Source organism: Bos grunniens, chromosome 8 (genome assembly GCF_055505025.1).
Source record: "Bos grunniens cultivar Pamir isolate PY7600 chromosome 8, Bosgru_T2T1.0, whole genome shotgun sequence".
NCBI classification, from domain to species: Eukaryota; Metazoa; Chordata; class Mammalia; order Artiodactyla; family Bovidae; genus Bos; species Bos grunniens.
This window is the reverse complement of record NC_141172.1, coordinates 79,827,731-79,846,982: the sequence shown is the minus strand read 5'-3', so window position 1 is coordinate 79,846,982 and position 19,252 is coordinate 79,827,731. Positions and strand designations below refer to the sequence as shown.

Here is a 19,252-nt window from a genome sequence, read left to right as displayed (position 1 = left end):
AGAACAGAATCCGATATGACTAAAAGAATTTCTTGGTCTTGGATGTCTGGTTAGGAAACTTCCTTACAAGTGATTTCAAAAGTATCCAGGTTCCCTGTCTCTTTCATATGCTGAACAAATAGGTTCAGACATCTCCCCTTCTCTTTGAGTGTTTATAGTGTTTCTGTGGTCTAATGTAGACAATCACAGTAATTTTGTATTCATAGAAAACCTTTTATTCATGAAATTTCAAGTACTTTAGCAGAACAAGCAATCCCAGGTCCCTGAAGTCCCAATTACATTGGAGGTTTGCAGTTTTCCAGGGGCGCTGGGCCTATTCAGATACCATTCTGCCTCCATCCTTTTTTTTTTTTCTCTCTCTCACATTAGAAAATATGCTATAGGACCATGGACCACATATTTGCTTCTGAGAAGTCTTTTTCTACAAAGGAAATGTCCACAGGGGGTCAACTCTTGTCTGAAGCCTTTTCTTATCCTTCCTCCCTCCCCTGCCCCGACATGACTCAGCACTGGCAACAGAATTAATTACTTTTTGCATTTCAATCTCCATTTTGGGCTTCCTTGGTGGCTCAGACAGTAAACAATCTGCCTGTAATGCAGGAGACCTGGGTTCACTGTTTAAACCTCTACCATGGTTTAATAAGGTCTATGAGCTTCATGATTTAAGAAGTCCTAGATATGAATTCTAGCTCCTTCCACTAACTAGTTGTGTACATTTGGGTCTCAGTGTGTTCATCTGTAAATTGGACATAACAACCAGAATGATCAGAAAGAATTTTTATGCAAATCAGAGCAGATAAGCTGCAAACAGCAGCCTCCTAGGTAAGTGTATGCAGCCTGTTGCCTGTACAGGTTGCCGTAAGGGACCTTGGAAACAGTCCTTTATAGTGAACATTCATGGTTGGCATGCTGTCCTCAGTCTAGGCTCCAGACAGGTATGCAAGGTACCTTTGGAGAGTCCCAGGGCACAGTGGCCAGGGTCTACATTGGCCAAGTCATAATGTCCATTTGCACCAAACTGCAGAACAAGGAGCATGTGATTGAGGCCCTCTGCAAGGCCAAGTTCCCTGGTCACCAGAAGATGCACATCTCCAAGAAGTGGAGATTTACTAAGTTTAAGGTGGATGAGTTTGAAAACATGGTTGCAGAAAAGTGACTCATCCCAGATGGCTGTGGGGTCAAATACATCCTTAATTGTGGCCCTCTGAACAAATCGTGGGCCCTGAACTCACAAGAGCCTTACCCTCCTTACTCACACCCACCAATAAATCCTACTTTCCTGTCAAAAACAAAAAAAGAAACAGTGCAGATAAAGAACTTAAGACAAACCTGGTGCATAGGAAGTGCTCAGTCACTGGTAGCAATGAATAGCAGTAATCCCAGTGGTCATCCTGATTTCAACATCACTGTATAAATACAGTTTGGGCCATATCAATAGATTTTTTACATACACTTGCTCACATGTCTTTCATACTAGGTTGTCTAATCCCAGAATGACAGGCCCCTGGCTTGTTTGACCTTGTTTTCCACAGCACCAAGCACAGGAACTTCATAAAAGTTGATTGAATTTGTGAATGAATTACTTTTGCCCATGATTAACATTTCAGTCTTTTTTTTTTTTTTTTTAACTTTCTAGACAACTTATAAACCTCAAACTGTCAACAAATGGCAGTTTGGACTTATTTCCAACTGTCCTTCCCTTGAAAGCTATTTATCCAGTCAGTAATACTGACAGATTTGAAATTCCCCTCTAGCTAAAAAGATAAGCCAAATGAGCTCACAGGGAGGAGAAAAGAAGTGCTTGGAAGGAGAACCTTACTTATGGTTAAGTAAACTCACCCATTCCTTAGGAATGAGAAGGGTTTGTTTAATATTGTTTCTTCTTATCTGACTTGCAACACTTCAAATTCAGTTAATTTCAAAATTTGATTTGTGCCTATTGATAATACCTCATGGAATCTCAAGGTGATGGGGTGAAGACCCTTAATAGGCTTGATGGGATGTATGAATTTTGTCTGTTACACCAACGCATGCTGAAAGGAAGCTTCCATTTGTCGAAGACCCCACTGCTCCCCGAGAAAGCCTGTGTATTAACAACTCTAACAAATGTAAGCTATACGATTGCCAGCTGTTTACCAAGTGACAGGCACTTTCTAGATGCTTTACCTCTGTTGTGCATAATTCTCATATAAGTTTTGAGAAGCAGACATCAGAGAATCAATAACACTTGTAGTTGCAGATGAGAAAATCTTTGACTTAAAGATGGGCTCGATAAAGGACAGAAATGGTATGGACCTAACAGAAGCAGAAGATATTAAGAAGAGGTGGCAAGAATACACAGAAGAACTGTACAAAAAAGATCTTCATGACCCAGATGATCACGATGGTGTGAACACCGACCTAGAGCCAGACATCCTGGAATGTGAAGTCAAGTGGGCCTTAGAAAGCATCACTACGAACAAAGCTAGTGGAAGTGATGGAATTCCAGTTGAGCTATTTCAAATCCTGAAAGATGATGCTGTGAAAGTACTGCACTCAATATGCCAGCAAATTTGGAAAACTCAGCAGTGGCCACAGGACTGGAAAAGGTCAGTTTTCATTCCAATCCCAAAGAAAGGCAATGCCAAGAATGCTCAAACTACCACACAATTACACTCATCTCACATGCTAGTAAGGTAATGTTCAAAATTCTCCAAGCCAGGCTTCAGCAATATGTGAACCGTGAACTTCCAGATGTTCAAGCTGGATTTAGAAAAGGTGAGGAACCAGAGATCAAATTGCCAACAACCTCTGGATCATGGAAAAAGCAAGAGAGTTCCAGAAAAACATCTATTTCTGCTTTATTGACGATGCCAAAGCCTTTGACTGTGTGGATCACAATAAACTGTGGAAAATTCTGAACGAGATGGGCATACCTGACCACCTGACCTGCCTCTTGAGAAATCTGTATGCAGGTCAGGAAGCAACAGTTAGAATTGGACATGGAACAACAGACTGGTTCCACATAGGAAAAGGAGTACATCAAGGTTGTATATTGTCACCCTGCTTATTTAACTTCTATGCAGAGTACATCATGAGAAACGCTGGACTGGAAAAAGCACAAGCTGGAATCAAGATTGCTGGGAGAAATATCAATAACTCCAGATATGCAGATGACACCACTCTTATGGCAGAAAGTGAAGAGGAACTCAAAAGCCTCTTGATGAAAGTGAAAGAGGAGAGTGAAAAAGTTGGCTTAAAGCTCAACATTCAGAAAACGAAGATCATGGCATCCGGTCCCATCACTTCATGGGAAATAGATGGGGAAACAGTGGAAACAGTGTCAGACTTTATTTTTGGGGGCTCCAAAATCACTGCAGATGGTGACTGCAGCCATGAAATTAAAAGACGTTTACTCCTAGGAAGGAAAGTTATGACCAACCTAGATAGCATATTGAAAAGCAGAGACATTACTTTGCCAACAAAGGTCCGTCTAGTCAAGGCTATGGTTTTTCCTGTGGTTGTGTATGGATGTGAGAGTTGGACTGTGAAGAAGGCTGAGCACCGAAGAATTGATGCTTTTAAACTGTGGTGTTGGAGAAGACTCTTGAGAGTCCCTTGGACTGCAAGGTGATCCAACCAGTCCATTCTGAAGGAGATCAGCCCTGGGATTTCTTTGGAAGGAATGATGCTAAAGCTGAAAGTCCAGTACTTTGGCCACCTCATGCGAAGAGTTGACTCATTGGAAAAGACTCTGATGCTGGGAGGGATTGGGGGCAGGAGGAGAAGGGGACGACAGAGGATGAGATGGCTGGATGGCATCACTGACTCGATGGACGTGAGTCTGAGTGCACTCCAGGAGTTGGTGATGGACAGGGAGGCCTGGCGTGCTGCGATTCATGGGGTCACGAAGAGTCGGACATGACTGAGCGACTGAACTGAACTGACTGAACTGAAGCATTAATTATCCCATACAACAACAAATATGAAGATAGATGGCCAAAAACTCATTCAGCAATTCCATAATGTTACCAGAGTCCTTCCAGCTGTCTCCACCCATTCCTCCACCATTTTCAGCACATTGGTTCATCCTTGTGACTGACACCTCATGGATTCAAGATGGCTGCCATTTCTCCAGGCATCATGCCCACCAGTGGCCACCTAAGTGGGAAACAAGGAACAAATTCCCGTTTCCTCTTGGGGCTCTGACTTAAGGATTTCCTTACCACTTCTTTAGGTAGAAGTTTACATTATTTTTGCTCATCCTAAAAGCACTCACTGGTGAAGTATGGCGTTTTCATTGCTGTCTTCTATCAGAATTTGTCTTCTGGGACTGGATCTTCCCTGAGTTTGAGAGATCTCTGCCAGTAATCTGAACCCAAAATCTAGGTTCCATTGACACCAATCCCAAATGGAATAGAAGAGTGGAGAGTTCTGCCAAAATATGGTCCACTAGAGGAGGGAATGACAAACCACTCCAGTAATCTTGCTGTGAAAACCCCATGAACTGTATAAAAAGGCAGTCTTCAACACCACCACCAAATTAAGAATGTTTGAGGCTTGCAGAAAAAAAAAAAAAAGTAAAATCCTTAGGACCCCAGGGCATTTCTGAAAAAGCAAATAAGAAGAGTAAAGAGAAATAGTATTTTTTTTTATACCTACTATAAGCCAGGAATTGTGTTATTTACCTTGTCTCAATAAGATTTAGAGCAATTGATTTTTCAGAGAAGGGTCCAGAGAGGTTAGGTAATTAGCCCAAGATCACACAGTATTTCAGTGTGATACAGTAATTTGAAACCAGGTATTCTAATTCCACAGCCCATGACCTTTGCATGTAATTGCCCTGATCTTTTGTATAAACACACAAAATGAGATGTCTGGAATAAAAATGTATACCAGGAGGTAGAAAGTCTGAAATCAAGCAAAGGTTTGCTGGGGGAAGGGAAGTAGAGAGTAGGTGGTTGCCCAAGAAGCCCTTCATTCCTCTAATTGCCTGGGCTTATGTTTGCAGATTGCATCAGTTGTCTTACTGCCCACTGATCCGTCCCTCAGAATCATCTCTGCTTCTGACAGTTTCCCATAAATCTGTTCAGATCCAAATTCTTTCTTATTTAAAAGGAGCCACACATTTACAGCCACATGAACAACTTGATGGCCATGGGATGTGTGGGGACTGGTAGAATAACTGAGGTCACCTACATTCTGTGTAATTACCTACCCTCATCTTCTCACCTGACAGTCTCCTTTTGAGATGTCATCTGGATTTGAAAGTGGAAATTAATTTTGAGCTGAGGTATGTTACAAATGAATTCTGCAAAGCTCTTACTGCCATAGGTAATTCTCTGCGTGGGAATTCTCTAATACTAGGGACAATATCAGAGAAGGCGATGGCACCCCACTCCAGTACTCTTGCCTGGAAAATCCAATGGACGGAGGAGTCTGGTGGGCTGCAGTCCATGGGGTCGCGAAGAGTCGGACATGACTGAGCAACTTCCCTTTCACTTTTCACTTTCATGCATTTGAGAAGGAATGGCAACCCACTCCAGTGTTCTTACCTGGAGAATCCCAGGGACGGGGGAGCCTGGTGGGCTGCTGTCTATGGGGTCGCACAGAGTCGGACACGACTGAAGTGATTTAGCAGCAGCAGCAGGGACAATATAAGTGATAAAAAGTTCCGAAGAGCAAGCATCAAAGTATCTTTTAAGAAGTTTCAAGACCCTTTACTTATCAAAGCTGTGTAGATAACTAAAGCTTCAGAGGCAGGCAACTTTGGTTTGGTTTGCCAGCTCTGCCACTCACTGGCTTAAGATGATCGACTTATTTATCTGACATCCTTAATTGTCTAAACGAGACTGACAAAATTGACCTCTCAAGTGTTTGTGACCATAAAGTAAGGCAAAATTCAGCACACTGCCTGGCACACAACAAGCCCACACAGTTGTCCCCTTCCCAGTTTCCCTTCTGAATTGGCACATTTCTGCCCACTCAGACCAGGACTAAAAAGCCAGCCTGCCCCAAGGCTGAGAATCAGATGAAGAAAAATGAGTAAAACCAAAGCCCCTTTCAGCATTTGGTAGTCATCAATTAGGAGCCCCTCAAGTCATAGGTCAGAGCTCGACATTATGGCTAAGGGAAGCCAGTTGGCCTAAAAGTGGAAAAACTGTCTAGCAATTAGGAAAATTTATAGGTATTTCTCAAAACTCCTTGAGTCCTGGGCTGGAGAAAAGCATAGTGGTTTGTGTTTTATCAAAGGCTCAAATAAACCCACGTCCCATCAGAATCACTGCTTAAGAGATGTAAGAAGACAGGGAGAGAATGAAAAGCAATGAAAAGACAATGGAAAAAATATTTCACAAGTTTTATTAGTTGGGATGGTGGGCAGGCACGTACTCTATTTTTCTGTCTGCTCAGGCAAGCCTCTGCAGACCAGAGGGAAATTCATCCTCCCCTTGTTTGTTTTATCCACAGCCTCCAAAGGAAAGATGTTAGAGATCTTGCTTTTTCACAGACGTGGATACTGTCTCACTCTGTAATCCAGAAAGCAGATGTTTTCAACTTGCCCTTGGAAATGAGAAGTGAATGCCATTTCTTTTTTCTTTTCTTTCTCTCTTTCTTCATACAGAAATTTTTGTACAATTTAAATATATTCTATGCAGAGAGTATTTCAATTCATGGCTTCATTTTGGCTTTTTCTTTCTTTGCATAGATTTCCAATTTAGTAGGGATACTGTAACGCTTTGGCACAAATAGCGGGAAAAAAAAGTTCTTTTCCAGGACAGAGTTGTTTCACTTTGTCTTGATGGTTCCACCTGACCCCCCTGGGAAGGGTTGGATTTCTGCACATCTATCACACCCACAGAGGCCGTGTCAAAGCCCAGCCCAACCGCTCTTTTGCACATATATGGCTGGTTATTCACTACATGTAGGCTGAAGATGAGAGCCTGAGGTGGAAAAAGTGGATTCCTACCCAGCCACTCAGGACACTGACCCTTTTGTGAGCCAACTCTCCTCTCTTGTTCCTGTAACTATGACATTCCATCACTGTGCAGAGCTGTTTCAAGTGTGAGCTTCTAAGGTATCACTTCTCCAAAAATTCTAGCCCATAACCACTAGCTTTCAGATATGAGGAAAAAGATAAGTGTGTAATAAAGCCAAACATAACAATTAATGCATCAGGGTTCCTAAGTGCATTTTGCAATAGCAGATTGTGTTGCAGCTGATGTCAGAGCTGACGTGTTGTTAATCCAATAAAAGTGCACAGGGATTTCTCTAAACCTTGGCTGGGTACACGTGAAAATGCTATCAGACCATTTGACATTTTGTTTGAGTTCATTGTCTATCATCTTGAAAGTACTCCAGCTTGATTTATATACATATCCTTTAGAAAATGCTTCCCTTACCTGTTGAAGTCAGTTTTCTATAAATTCTTAAAGGAGCAAAGGTTTAGCTGATCAGAATGAGAATCATAAGTAGACCTGGAAATTCCCTGTGAGGCACCAATGCCAGTGTTTCTTGGTATTGCTTAGGCTAAGAACTTGGATGGAATGGAGGAATGAATCAAACTATTGGGATTTTTTGTCTCTGAAATCAATGAAGGCATTCTTTGCTATCATGTATGATAAAAGCATTGAAAGTGGCTAGATTCCCTTTAGTATCTTTCCCTAATAAGCCAGTTCTGAAATGTGTATTGTACACAAGCAGAGTACCAGGGATTGCACACTGGTCCCTTCAGGCCGTGTGGTAGGGTGACAGGGAGAGGGTGTGAGACAGTAGAGTAGAGCATATGGAGCCAACAGTGCAAGTGTGCTGTCTAAAGAGCAGCCATGACTCCACTCCCATGGGATTCAAGTGTGGCAACATTTTCTGATTTACTTTTTCCAAGAAAAGTCAGAAATCCTGATGCTTACGTGAAATGGTTAGGGGAAGCACTGAAACCATCTGCGCCATACCCAGGCAAGATAGTAGCCACTTGCAAGAGCTGTCTTAACAACAGGAGGTCCTGGTAAGGATCATGGGACTAACAAGCTACCACGAACCAGCCGAATTCAGGAAATGTCAAAAGGAGACTGGAGACAATAATCCATGTGTCCTACCAACCTCCCAGAATCCTCCTCGATGGAATCCATCTTGGCTGAGCAATGCATGAACCAGCAGGAAGGACCCTGTATTAGAATGATTGGCCATAAAACTCAAGACTGTGAGCCATGTGGCAGAGGAGTCCTCCTGGGTTCCCTTAGCCGGTTACTCTCCACCCAGGCACCCCTTCTCAATAAAGTCTCTTGCTGTGTCAGTACGTGTGTCTCCTCAGACAATTCATTTCTGAGTGTTAGACAAGAGCCCACTCTCTTGCCCTAGAAGGAGTCCCTCTTCCTGCAAGAGAATCTTTAAATGTTGGAAACTAATTCACATTAAAAAAAAAAAAAAAAGATTCTATGTACGAGTAAAAGCATCTGAGTGCTGAACTCGGCTTGTATGATATCAGTTTTAACTTCTGCAATGATTGGGATTTGGGCTTTTGTCCCATACAGCCCAGCAGTCTGGGGCTCCATGGCTGGGGAGTCACAATGACCTTTCCCCCACGACATCCTGGAGTCTGTCAGTTAGCCTTATTCATGGAGCATGAGCCAATCAGAGGGCTGCTTTCCCACAATGCATCTTGTGGGCTGTCCACCACAGACAACAGGACATTGACTAATTATATAATTGTTTGTTTCCTGTGAGAGTTGTAGCAAGTTACCACAAATTGAGTAGCTTGAGACAACACAAATGAAGTCTGACACATTTCTCACTGGGCTAAATTCAAGACAGGGCTATGTCCCTTTCTGGAGGCTCTTGAGGAGAATGTGTTTCCCTGCCTTTTCCAGTTGCTTGAGGCTCCCACCTTCTCTGACTCATGGCCCTTTCATCCATCATCGAAACCAACAGTGACAAGCGGAATCCTCAGGTCACAGCACTCTGACTTTGCTTCCCTCATCACATCTTCTCTGACTCTTAACCCTCTGCCTTCCCTTCCATTTCTGAGGATCATTCTGATTATGTTGGGCCCACCTTGATGCATGTGTGCTCAGTTGCTTAGTCATGTCTGCCTCTTTGTGATCCCATGGGCTGTAGTCTGCCAAGCTCCTCTGTCCATGGGATTATCTAGGCAAGAATACTGGAGTGGGTTACTATTTCCTCCTCCAGGAGATCTTCCCAACCCAGGGGTTGAACCTGTGTTTCTTATGGCTCCTGCATGGCCGGTGCATTCTTTACCACTGAGCCATAAGCTTCCTATTTTAAGGTCAACTGACTGGCAATTTTAATGCCCTGAAGGATGAATATGGAACCAAATGTTCTCAATGTCTGCTTTAAATGTTTGGTTTTCCAGAATGTGTACAATGGCCCTACTCACCTTTCACAACTCCTGTACAGTAAGTCCCCTACTTATGAACAAGTTGAATGATTTCTGTTCTGAGAGCAGTTGTAAGTCCAATTTGTTTGTTGGCACAACAAATTTAGCCTAGGAATTCAACTAGCACAATCTGCTATATAGTACTGTGCTGTAATACGTTTACAATACTTTTCATACATATAATACAGAAAAAGCAAACAAAAAATAAAACGTTTTTAATTTTACAGTACAGTACTTAGAAAAGTATAGTAGTACAATACAATAGCTGGCATACAGGGACTGGCATCGAGTGAACAGGCAAGAAGAGTTACTGCCTGGAGGAGGGAGAGGAGGTGGGAGATGGTAGAACTGAATGATCCTCAGCAATTGAAGATGGAAGGGCAAGTTGCAATTTCACTCGCTCCTGTTGTTGATGGAACGCAGGTTCGACTCCAACTCTTTGAACATTCTCAACCTGAGGGTTAGTTCCCCAATGGTTCAGCGATAAAGAATCCACCTGCAATGCAGGAGACAGGGAAGACACAGGTTCCATCCCTGGGTCAGGAAAATTCCCTGGAGGAAGAAATGACAACCCACTCCTGTCTTTGGCCAGAAAATCCCATGGACAGAGGATTTTGGCAGGCTATAGTCCACGGGGTTGAAAAAGAGTCAGACTAGACATAGCAACTGAACACACACTCTCACACATACACACACACTGGCATGAAGGGGACTTACTGTATCCCACAGGGTATTTCAGGATGACATTTATTCAGTTATTTTGCATTTGAATCACAGGAAATTTTCTTCAATTGTGTTTGTTTTCCCTAATCTTTTGAGGCTCATACCTCACCACTTAACCACTTGCTTTCTTCTTTGCATGAAAAAGAGAAAAGTTTCAGGTAGTAAATGCCATTTCCTGTCACTCACTTTAAATTCTAAAACCAATCAAAGACTTACTTTTAATATTTTTGCCTTAAAAATAATAATTTACTACAACTTTATTGAATGGCTTCACCATCTATAACACTGTTAGGTCTGGTATGGGCAGACTAAGAGGATATTCCAAAATGAATAAAACTGAGGCCCTCCGGTCCTCAATTCCCTTATCAATATATCAGTTGAGTGGTAGAGGTGACAAAGGAGGAAGGAAGACTGGATGTTGGAGAACAGAGAGCGCTCCACAGGAGATGCAAATGAGACATGAGTTTCAAAGTGCCAAATGGAATGTTGCTCTTATTATCTGATTTTCTACCATTTCAGTGCTATGATGGAAAGGAGAGAATATTTCAAGTTGAGTGGCAAGTTGAAACCAGGATGGGAGGTCAGAGTCAGTACTGCAGGTGAGGACAAGGGGACAATCAAGGATGGGGCTCTCTTAGATTTTATCTCATTTTGCCCTGTCTTTGGCCAATGCATGCATGCATTTCAGTGGTCCTCAAAACTTTTATCATGATCCTGTGTGCATGTGTTCAGGCCAAGTCACTTCAGCCCAACTTTTTGAAGCCTTATGGATCATAGCCTGCCAAGCTTCTTTGTCCATGGAAATTCTCCAGGCAAAAATACTGGAGTGGGTTGCCATGCCCTTCTCCAGGGGATCTGCACCGAGGGATCAAACCCATGTCTCTTATGTCTCCTGCATTGGCAGGCAGGTTCTTTACCACCAGTGCTACCTGGGAAGCCCCTATCATGGTCCTAAATACACGATGAAATACAACTTGTAAAATTCAAAAGACAAACATAGCCTATCAAAATAAAACCACAAAATTATTAATGTTGGTTGTCACTTTGCAAATAGCTTATTGTATCAAAATTATTTGAAAAGAAGTCTGTCTTCTTCTCTAGGAGAGACTTTGAGCAAGAAATGGATTCTGATTTACCTCGTGTTTCCAAACTTGAGCCATACTAAGCAACTTAGCACCTGTTTAATATGGACATGATTTGAATTCTATTCTGTACCCCTTTGCTTAATATCATAAAAACACGTTACTAGATAAGACTTGGCTCCCATGAATTCTACCACCTTGGGTTCTGCCTGTGATTGTGTATAAAATTAAACTTGATAATCAGCTGATCTTAAGATAAAGGAGAGTATCCTGTATTACCCAGGTAAACCCAAGGTAATCTGGTCCCTAAGGGCAGAGCGGAAGACAGAAAGATGAAGCAGAAGAGACAGAGGGAGAAGAGATGGGCAGCCTGAGAAGATTGATGCCATTTCTGGTTCTGAAGTTTAGGGATCATGTGTAAGGAATGGAGAGAGGCAAGAAGGAAATGGGGACCTCAATCCTACAACCACATCGTACTGAACTTTGTCAATGATGTACATGAGCTTAAAAGTGGATTCTTCTCCAAAGCTTCCAGAAGAAACAACCCTGCTAACATCTCGATTTTAGTCCAGTGAGACCATTGTCAGACTTCTGACTTACAGAACTTGAAGGTAATAAATTTGTCTTAAGTCACTAAGTTTATGATTATTTTTTAATGGCAGCAATAAATAACTAAAGCAAACACCAGTTGTAGCTCCCTCAAAATCTTTTCATAACTATTATACTCTTGGTCTTTCTAAAGAGAATTGCTCTTTCCCTTATCTTGGCAATGGAGCATCCCCTCATCCTGCACTCATAACATGAGATTCATAATAATATTAGCCCTATTTCCTTGTCAATATCTTACCTAAAACAGTTGATTGTAAGTTCCTTGAAAGTAGGGAACAGGTATTAGTCATCTTTATCTCTTGTTTCATAAGGCTTAGGAGAAGTTGTTTATTTCTACCAAAGAGATATTTGAAACTCATTTGAGGGAGAGGGGGAAATAGACCCAATCAGAGGCGATGCTTTTCAGTCTGGGATCTACAGTGGTAAGTCTGACAGTCAAGTGGGAGTGCTGAGCTCCAATCCACTTAACCCAAAGGAGAATAACTACTATAGGAATGTAGAATGACTACTATTGGAATGTAGACAGCTGGATTCAGGGAGTGAAGACAAGAACAAGCATGTTGGGAGCAATTCGAGAGAGATTACCTAAAATATCTGCTGGTGTGAGATTCACCTGTTGAGCCCCCTGGGATGTGACTGGCCTGACTTGAAGGATCCAGGGCAGTGTGGGTGATATGTGTTCAGAGAATGATGCTTCCCTAGCTGGCAAGTGATATACATTTCTGGACCACTATTGAAATACAGCTTCCAGCCAAGGTATTATATCTGGAGTCCTAGAGATTTAATTACAAAGGATTCTAGAGCCAGATTTATAGTGGGCCTTGTATTACCTTACTTTGTTCCATGATCTAAGTCTAAAACTTCAAAAATAATGTGTCCTACCCCCTTCAATCCCCCCCAACTCCCTCACTCACCCCACCACCACCACACATGAGCACTTGATTTTAACTTGGAAAGTTCTATTATAGAGCCCACCTTCCCTTTGGATCTCAGCTAATTCCAAGAGCCCTTTTGGTTCTCTCTCAGAAATGCAGATCGCCACCTAATCAAACTTTTCAGCTCACCAATTCCAAGTTAGCCTCTCCAGCCAAGTTATCCCTGGAAACGTATTTTAAACTCTTTTTAGCAGAGAGAAATATTTGGATTTTTGCCTATTTTGCAAAGGCTGAGAATCAAATTACAGACCCAGAGCTTCTGGTTTTTTTTTTTTTTTTATATTATGTGTCTGTATTATTTAAACATACATGGAAAATAGTGTTTTTCCTTAACAAACTAAAGCTTGCTGGCGCCAGCACTGCATTGGTGACTGTGACCATTGTGTGGGTCGTGTCACCGGGATGCAGTCAGAGGCCTCAGTGAAATAGTCTGAGTGCACAGAACGGAGCCAGATTGGGACATGGAATGTGGGCCTTCCCTTTGCTTTTCTGGAAAGGGATAATTACTGACTATACAAAAACTTTCCATTGATTATTCAATGTTGCCTCCTCTGTCTCAGTGCAGGTCATGGTAGGCTCTCAGATACTGAAATGTTATTCTCCTTATATTGGTGGAGATTCTTTTCAATTAAAGGACTTTTCCTTCCTCTAATCTTTTTTTTTTTTTTAACTTTAAAAACATTCTTAGCTCATGTATCTAAGCCACGTAAGCACATGTGTTTTGTAATGTTCCATATTTTGAAAGGAAAGAGTGAGATCCTTTGAACATATTTTCCAAGCATCTCAACTGAGTAACAAACTATTTTATCTTCCATGTCTGTGAATATTTTGCAAATGAATGAGTCTGTTACCCCTAAATTTCTTATAGCATCATTAGCATAGACTTCACTTGGGAGTTGGTTAATATTTGAGCAGCAGCTGAACTGGTTTACAGTTCCACAGTCCAGAGAGGAAAAGTTAGCTAAATAAATTAATAGTGTAAAAAAAAAAAAAATCAGACACTTTTTAAAGCCAGTTAAGAAAACAAGCTATTCACAATCACTTTAGATGAATCATTAACATTCTAAATTCTAATAACAAATTTATTAATTTGCTTCATTAAGGCAGACATTTCAATTTTCCCTGCTAGGAAGCTCCTTATTAACATAGGTCAAGTTACTATGTTTACCTGAGTTAAGTAAAATTATATATCTTAAATATTTCACCTCACTAATGATGCTTGACTCCATCTTTTTTCTATTTTTGTTGTTTAGTTGCTCAGTCATGTCCAACTCTTTGCAATCCCATGGACTGTAGCACACCAGGCTTCCTTGTCCTTCACTATCTCCTGGAATTTTCTTTTTTTTATTTGAAGTATAACTGAAATATAACATTATATCAGTTGCAGTATATAACATAATGATTCAATATTTGTGCACACTGAAATGATCACCACAATAAGTCTAGTTACCATCTGCCACCATACAAAGTTAGAACTTTGTGTATGTGTGAATAAGTTATTTTCAAATATGCACCGCAATATTATCATAATGTACACTATGCTATACATTACATCCCCATGACTTATGTATTTTATAACTGGAAGTTTGTACCTCTTTACCTCCTTTACTCATTTTGTTCCCCACCAAAACCTGCCCCTCTGGCAAGCATCAGTCAGTTCTATAAGTCTGGCTTTGTTCTGTTTGTTTGGTTTGGTGTTTAGAGTCTACATATAAGTGAAATCATATAGTATTTGTCTTTCTCTGCTTTATTTCCTTAGCATAATACTCCTAGGTCCATCTATCCATGTTTCCATAAATGGCAAGATTTCATTGTTTATGGCTAAGTAATATTCCATTGTGTGTATATAATATTATATATATATAAACATAGGGGTGCATATATGATTTCAAGTTAGTGTTTTTCTGTTCTTTGGATTCCACCCAGAAGGGGAATTGCTGGATTTTCTGGTAGTTCTCCTTTTAACTTTTTTGAGGAATCTCCATACTATTTCCCATAGCGGCTGTACCAGTATACATTCCCACTAACAGTGCACAAGTGTTTCCTTTTCTCCTCATCCTCACCAACACTTGTTATTTCTTGCCTTTTTGATTTTAGTCATTCTAACACGTGTGAGGTGATGCCTCTTTGTGATTTTGAATTGCATATCCATGATGATTAGTGATGTTGAACATTTTTAAATGACCTATTGACCATCTGTATGTTATCTTTGAAAAATGTCTATTCAGATCCTCTGCCCATTTTTTAATCAAATTGTTTTGTTTTCACTTTGAATTTTATGTGTTCTTTATATATTTTAGATAATAACCACTTATCAGATAAAGGATTTGCAAATATTTTCTCCCATTCAACAGGTTTTCTTTTTGTTTTGTTGACAGTTTGCTATGCAGAAGGTTCTTAGTTTGATGTAGTCCCATTTACTTATTTTTTCCTTTGCTTTTGGAATCAGATACGAAAAATCTTTGCCAAGACCAATGTCAAGGAGTTTACTGCTAATATTGTCTTCTGGGAGTTTTATGATTTCTGGTTTTATATTTAAGTCCTTCATCCATTTTGAGTTAATTTTGCACATGGCATAGGCTAGTAGTCCAGTTGTATTGTTTTGCCTGGTCTGTCATCAGTTTGCAGAACATAATCTATTGAAGAGACTCTTTTCCCAACTTTATATTCTTGCTCCTTTGGCTATGTACTTGGCCATATATGTGGGGATTTATTTGTGGCCTCTCTATTCTTTTCCATTGAACTATATGTCTTTTTTTATGACAATACCATACTGTTTCAATTACTATAGATTTGTAATATAGTCTAAAATCAGGGAACAATGATGCCTCCAGCTTTGTTAATCTCTCTCAATATTGCTTTGGCTGATTGGAGTCTTCTGTGGTTCTATTCAAAATTTAGGATCTGTTTCTCTGAGAAATACCACTGGATTTTGATCAGCATTGCACTGAATGTGCAGATTGCTTTGGGTAATATGGACATTGTAACAATATTGATTCTTCCAATCCATGATCATGGAATATCTATTTATTTGTGTGTTCTTCAATCTTTTATAATTTTCAGTGTACAGGCCTATTATCTCTTTGGTTAAATTTATTCCCATGTATTTTAGTCTTTTTGATAAAATTGTAAATGGAATTTCTTTCTTAATTTCTCTCTCTGAGTTTGTTGAAAGTGAATATGAGAGATCTTTGTATATTGATTTTGTACCCTGCAACTGTATTTAATTTATTAGTTCAAACAATGTTTTGGTATAGTCCTTAGGATTTCCTCTGTATAAAATCACATAGTCCAGAGAGTTTCACTTTGTTCTTTCCCACAGCCCCCCTCCTCCCCAGTTTTGATGGAAACTTTTTCTTTCTTTATTGCTCTGGCTAGGACCGCTAGTACTATGTTGAAAAAAGTGGTAATAGTAGGTATCCTGGTCTTGTTTCAAATCTTAAGAGGAAAACTTTCAGTTTTTCATTGTTGAATATGATGTTAACTGTGACTTATCACATATGGCCTTTAATATGCTGAGGTACATTTTCTCTATTCCTATTTTGTTGAGAGTTTCTATCCTGAATAGATGTTGAGTTTTCTTAAATGATTTTTCTGCATCTATTGAGATGATCATATGATTTTTTATTCTTCATTTTCTTAATGCTTATTACATTGAGCAACTTATGGATGTTAAATTATTCTTATACCCTTGGAACAAATCCCACTTGATCATGGTGTACAACCCTTTTAATGTACTGATGAATTCGGCTTGCTAATATTTTGTTGAGAATTTTTGCATCTAAATTCATCAGAGCTATTGGCCTGAAATTTTCTTTTTTTGTGTGTGTGTGGTGTCCTTGTCTGGTTATTGGAGAAGGCAATGGCACCCCACTCCAGTACTCTTGCCTGGAAAATCCCATGGATGGAGGAACCTGTCTGGTTATGGTATAAGGTAATGCTGACTGGAAAAGGTCAGTTTTCATTCCAATCCCAAAGAGAGGCAATGCCAAAGAATGCTCAAACTACCGCACAATTGCACTCATCTCACACGCTAGTAAAGTAATGCTCAAAATTCTCCAAGCCAGGCTTCAACAATACATGAACCATGAACTTCCAGATGTTCAAGCTGGTTTTAGAAAAAGCAGAGGAACCAGAGATCAAATTGCCAACATCCGTTGGATCGTGGAAAAATTAAGAGAGTTCCAGAAAAACATCTATTTCTGCTTTATTGACGATGCCAAAGCCTTTGACTGTGTGGATCACAATAAACTGTGGAAAATCCTGAAAGAGATGAGCATACCAGACCACCTGACCTGCCTCTTGAGAAACCTATATGCAGGTCAGGAAGCAACAGTTAGAACTGGACATGGAACAACAGACTGGTTCCAAATAGGAAAGGGAGTATGTCGAGGCTGTATATTGTCACCCTGCTTATTTAACTTATATGTAGAGTACATCATGAGAAACGCTGGACTGGAAGAAGCACAAGCTGGAAGCAAGATTGCCAGGAGAAATAGCAATAACCTCGGGTATGCAGATGACAACACCCTTATGGCAGAAAGTGAAGAGGAACTAAAGAGCTTCTTGATGAAAGTGAAAGAGGAGAGTGAAAAAGTTGGCTTAAAGCTCAATATTCAGAAAACTAAGATCATGGCATCTAGTCCCATCACTTCATGGGAAATAGATGGGGAAACAGTGGCTGACTTTATTTCTGGGGGCTCCAAAATCACTGCAGATGATGATTGCAGCCATGAAATTAAAAGACACTTACTCCTTAGAAGGAAAGTTATGACCAACCTAGACAGCATATAAAAAGCAGAGACATTACTTTGTCAACAAAGGTCCATCTATTCAAGGCTATGGTTTTTCCAGTAGTCGTGTATGGATGTGAGAGTTGGACTATAAAGAAAGCTGAGCACCGAAGAATTGATGCTTTTGAACTGTGGTGTTGGAGAAGACTCATGAGAGGCCCTTGGCCTGCAAGGAGATCCAACCAGTCCATCCTAAAAGAGATCAGTCCTGGGTGTTCATTGGAAGGACTGATGTTGAAGCTAAAACTCCAATACTTTGACCACCTGATGGGAAGAGCTGACTCATTTGAAAATTCGCTGATGCTGGGAAAGATTGAGGGCAGGAGAAGAAAGGGACGACAGAGGATGAGATGGTTGGGTGGCATCACCAACTCAATGGATGTGAGTTTGGGTAAACCTCAGGAGTTGATGATGGATAGAGAGGCCTGGCGTGTTGCGGTTCATGGGGTCACAAGAAGTCGGACACGACTGAGCGAATGAACTGAACTGAACTGAATGCTGACTTAGGAAAATAAGTCTGGAAACATTCCTTTTTCCTCAATTTTTTGGAAGAGTTTGAGAAGGATAAGTAAAGCCATTTGGTCCTGGACTTATCTTTATTGGGAGATTTTGGATTACCGATTCAATCTCCTCACTAGTAATCAACCTATTCAAACCTTCTATTTTTTTTTTTTTAAATAATTCAGTCATGGAAGACTGTATGTTTTTAAAAATGTATCCATGTCTTGTAGGTTGTCCAATTTGTTGCTCTCTTATTGTTCGTAGTAGCCTTTTACAGTCATTTGTATTTTTGTGGTATCATTTGTAATTTCTCTTTTATTTCTGATTTTATTTGAGGCCTCTCTCTTTTTTTCCTGGTGAATCTAGCTAAAGGTTTATCAGTTTTGTTTATCTTTTCAGTGAGCCATCTGTTAATTTCATTGGTCTTTTCTATTGTCTTTTTAGCTTCTATTTTAATAATTTTTACTGTTGCTTTCCTTAAGTATTGCAAAGCTTGAATCTTACTTAATTCACCTATACCCCACGTCCTCACTGACAGCTGAGTTGTGTTTCATAGGATGGTTGTCAAGAAGGGCAGTAGTAAAATTAACTGGCAAAATCTTTCTATGCATGCAATTCAACCAAAGTTCTCATAAAGTAGGCCTTACTTGTTTCTTCACAAGTAGAGGAAAGTGTTCCTATTTTTTGCCCATGTGCTCCATGCCAGGCTGTTCTAAGCACCTTAAATGTATTACCTTATTTCATCCACCTGTGATGAAAGTACAGGTCCTGATAATTTCCTTCTCTACTTAGAAAACTAGGGATTTAGGCTAAGAATCATGTTATTCCAAAGATTATGAATATATGTAAGGGAATCAGTTCCTTAAATCTAAAAAAACATCCCATAGAATATATTTTTAAAAGAAAAGCAGAAACATTTCACAAGCCCAGAACTTTAGTGGAACTGAATTTATTGTTCAATTTAGGGAAACCTGGATGGCTACAGTCCATGGAGTCTCAAGAGTTGGACACAACTGAGCAACTAACACTTTCTCTATCTTACAACTAGTACTATAAGCAATAGTTGTAGTAAACAGTTTTGAGGAAAATGATGATGGAGTTGAAAATCCTTGTAAACTAAATATTTTGGAGATAGCTTACACGGAGATTAAGAGAGGGGGTTGTTTCTCCTTTCTCTTTTAAGAGTTCCCTGAGTCCCTGTAGGGGGTGGGATGGTGAGTCATTGCTGTGTAAGACCAG

General features: G+C 40.2%; 1 long non-coding RNA gene and 2 pseudogenes across 4 annotated transcripts in view; 2 read left to right on the top strand and 1 right to left on the bottom strand.

Moving 5' to 3' along the window:
- LOC147367535 (uncharacterized) overlaps nt 1-19,252 on the bottom strand; it is a 53,634-nt gene that overhangs the window by 22,025 nt on the left and 12,357 nt on the right. The gene's annotated exons all lie outside the window — the stretch shown is intronic.
- LOC147367537 (small nucleolar RNA SNORA70) lies at nt 734-880 on the top strand (annotated as a pseudogene).
- Nucleotides 831-1,414, top strand: LOC147367536 (large ribosomal subunit protein uL16-like; annotated as a pseudogene).